We start from the raw sequence: 3,637 nt of genomic DNA, 5'->3' as shown, positions 1-3,637 counted from the left end.
AAAGCGGCCCCTCGCCTGCTCCATGGCCGGCGCCCTGCATTGCAGGCGCTCGCAGCCTGTGCGGGGCTGTCCAGAGCTGGCACAGGCAGCTTCATGCAAGCTGCAGGTGGCTGCAGTGTGGGGAGCTGGCCATGGGGCGGGTGAGGGGCCACTTTTTGCCACACAGGGAAGGAGCCCAGGGAAAAGCTGAGCACGGGGAGGAAGCAGCCCCTCCCCCACCCCACACCTGGTGCCCCATGCTGTAGGCGCTCACAGCCTGCATGGGGCTGTCCGGAGCGGGCACAGGCAGCCCCACATGGGCTGCGAGCAGCTGCAGCATGAGGCACCCAGCGTGGGCAGGGAGGGGCTGCTTCCCCTCCCTGCGCTCCTTCCCTGCCCGGGGTCCATCCCCCCCACACTTACCTGAGCTTCCCGTGCCAGGGCAGCCACGTGCTCCCAACCCAGAAACCCCACTGGGGTTTCCATCTGAGGGGCAGGGCCCAGCGGGCCCCGCTGTTGTTGGAGCCCGCCAGGCTTCCCCTGGGTCCCACTGGCCTTGGTTCCTGTCATTTTTTACAGGAACCAAGGGCAGAGAAATATTAATTTTCCATTTTTTTTAGGGGCCCCGCAGACCGGATAGAATGGCCTCGTGGGCCACATCCGGCCCGTGGCCCATATTTTGCCCACCCCTGATCTAAACCCTGAGACCTCATAATTTATATTCTGACTCTGTTCTGAATCACAATCTAAAATTAAACATTCAGGACTCTCTCTCAGCCACTAATGTCAAATTCTTTCATTGGCCACATCCAGATGAATGTGGCCATGCAGTACATGGCACTGCAGATGTGTCTGTGGCACCACATACCGCATATTCTGCTGCTCCCCGTGCTGCAAGGGAGTAGTGAGGAAGGTTTTTTTTTTTTACCTCCGCAGTCCAAAAAACCTGTGGGAAAAAAGCTGAGTGATGCACACAGAGGCATGCGCCATCCAAAGCTGGAGCCTAGCCAGCCAGAGCCACACACCGCTATTGGCCAGGCTCTGCACGGCAGGATCACTGCTGCTGCAGACCTGAGAGGCCTCCAGGATGGCAGGTAAGGCTGCTGGGGCCAGCCAAGTGCTGGCCCCAGTCTCCTCTACCCTACCCAAGGTAACTTGCCACGCATCAGAGCACACATGGCACAGGCCTTCCCTGGAGACAACAGGAAAACAAAAGTCCATGCATGTCTGGATGTGGCCATATTCTCTTTGCCACTACCAAAAGCAAGATAAATTTCAATATGAAAATTCCTTTCTTGGTTCTCTGTTTTCACTACATTCCACACTCTTCTACTGAATATGAAGTATTAACTATCCAAATGAAGCGTGTAGAGATACACATATAATTTATTATACAGCTAAAAGGCACCATTTCAAAAAGCACAAAGCTATGGAGAAACACAAGTCCCACTGATAGCAAGATTTAGGTTCAAAGTCACTTTTGAAATTTTTACCAACAGTATATAATTTATAATTATACATAGTACCCTGTAACATATAGCTAGAACTTTGACTGTACCAAAGTAGTCTTTGGCGTCTTTACTTGACAAAAAAATTACTTACCTCAATATCATCAATTAGTTCTTTTTTCCTGCGACGAATGTTTAGAAGTTCTTCTCTCTCTTCTATTGAAAGGTCTTCAGGCACTGAAAATTAAAAGCAAATGTATATGCCATTAGGAGTTACAGATACATTTAAGACTGCAGCTGGTATTAGCTTGGTTTATAAGGCAACTTTTTCAAGAAGCTCCACAGCATTTCTTTAGTTGAAATTATGACAGAAAAACCAACATACCCGATGTTACTGAACTCTATTATATAAAAAATAACTAACTGAATGGCTCTAAATAAAATCTGTCAAGAAAGCAAGACAACTTTTTGGAATTTTATGAGTCATAGAATCTAGCCTTAAGTGGCTACATTCATGGTCAATACAACTCAAAACATTTCAAATGATGAACCAAAGATGTTAATGTTAAAAAGAGACACCTAAAATAATCTTGTTCTGGTTCTTAAAATGAAATATAACTTGTACAGTGCATTTAACCCACCTTCCAGTACAGAACGGAAATACTTATGTACAACACTTGGAAAAGCAAAAGATTCAGACAATTGCAGGGTTAACTTTTATTTGGTTGCTTTGGATGACAGGTGCAAGATTTGTAGAGGACTGCCAGCACCTTTAGCAGCAATTACTTTTACCAGCAGGGTAGCATTACAAATAAAGATACAGTTGGAAGACATTACTTATTTAACACAGCATCTCATATGTTCTTGATTTCACAATATTTAAAAAACAGTTTACCAATATAAAATAATTTTCAACTATGTCCTTGGCTATACTGAAATAAAACTGCTGCCCTGCTGATAAATATAATTACTACTGAAAATGCAAGCACAATACCATACATAGCTGCACCTGCTAATCCCCCCCCTCCCGCAGGCTGTCCAGAAGGCAGAAAACCTGAAGTGTTGCTCCAATAATACCTCAACTTTTCTGGGGAAGTTAGACTTTTACTTGCCCAACAGAAATCTCAATAGGGCAATATCTTATTTATGTGCGCGTAACACTGTACATGTCAGTGCTCAACATAGAACACCAGTTGCATTCTTTGTGATGTTAACATGCCATAGTTAATTGTTTGAATGCTATCCATTCTCCTGGAAATAGTTCTTTTGGATTAGGATAATAAAGCAGCTTGCCTTTCAAGCACACTAAAATAATTAGTAACATATTTAAATAGTTCTGCGCCGAGTGAAACGTGACAAACAGTAATTTTTAATGGAAAAAGCTTTCTAATGCACACGTTTGCATACTGTGGAGAAAGACTTGGAACAAAAGATTTGAGGAGCTGTGAGGGTAAAAAGGACTTGATAAATCTGAAACATATCCTCTGCTATATCTGAATAACAGAGGAGGAAGTTGATTCCAATATCCAGTGGTTAAACTCCTGCTATAAATGTTAAGCATCCTTGCCTTTTACAATTGTAAACATAAAATTAAAGTGGCAATGTAAACTATAAGTCACTATTAGGCCTGTGCAAAGCAGCTAGTATTCACTTCAGATTCGGATTTAGCCGATTCGGGGGACAGTGATTCGATTCAGTGACCTGAATCACTGTCCCGAATCGATTCAGCCTAACCTGATACGGGGATTCGGCTGCTGCCGAATCTCTGAATCAGCCAAGCCCATCCCCCCGCAGCCCGGCAATGGCTGCCCTGCCTGCCCCAAATCCTGGCACTTTTTTAAAAAAAAAGCCCCAAATAGGCAGATGCTGCCAGGCGGGGGAGGGAGGGGGGGGCGATCTCTACCAGTGTCCCCCCAATGCCCCACTCTGCATGGGGGGCTCTGAACAAGCCCCAACACCCCCCATTGCTCCCCCAACCTCTGCATGGGTGCCCCGCCCAGGCCAGCTCTGGCCCTTTAAGGAAAAAAAAAAGGAGAAAAACCTCAGACTCAGTGTTCCTGCTGGTGGGGAGGGAAATCCCCGCTGCCCCCCACTGCCCCCTGAAGCCCCAAAGCCACTGTAGGAGTAGTGAGTCCCAGGGCTTTTCTCCGTTTGTTTTCCTTAAAGGGCCAGAGCTGGCTGGGGGGGGAGCCATGGGGGGGCTCAGGGAG

The 3,637-nt window shown here is 46.5% G+C and overlaps 1 long non-coding RNA gene across 1 annotated transcript in view; it reads right to left on the bottom strand.

Moving 5' to 3' along the window:
* Positions 1-1,581: 1,581 nt before the first annotated feature.
* Positions 1,582-3,637, bottom strand: part of LOC112550682 — a 44,804-nt gene continuing 42,748 nt past the window's right edge. The window contains exon 4 of the long non-coding RNA XR_003094638.1: positions 1,582-1,664. This is a non-coding gene — a long non-coding RNA (uncharacterized LOC112550682). The remainder of the gene's footprint in view (positions 1,665-3,637) is intronic.

Source organism: Alligator sinensis, unplaced genomic scaffold (assembly GCF_000455745.1).
Source record: "Alligator sinensis unplaced genomic scaffold, ASM45574v1 scaffold330_1, whole genome shotgun sequence".
Lineage (NCBI taxonomy): Eukaryota > Metazoa > Chordata > Crocodylia > Alligatoridae > Alligator > Alligator sinensis.
This window is presented reverse-complemented; position numbering and strand designations above follow the sequence as displayed.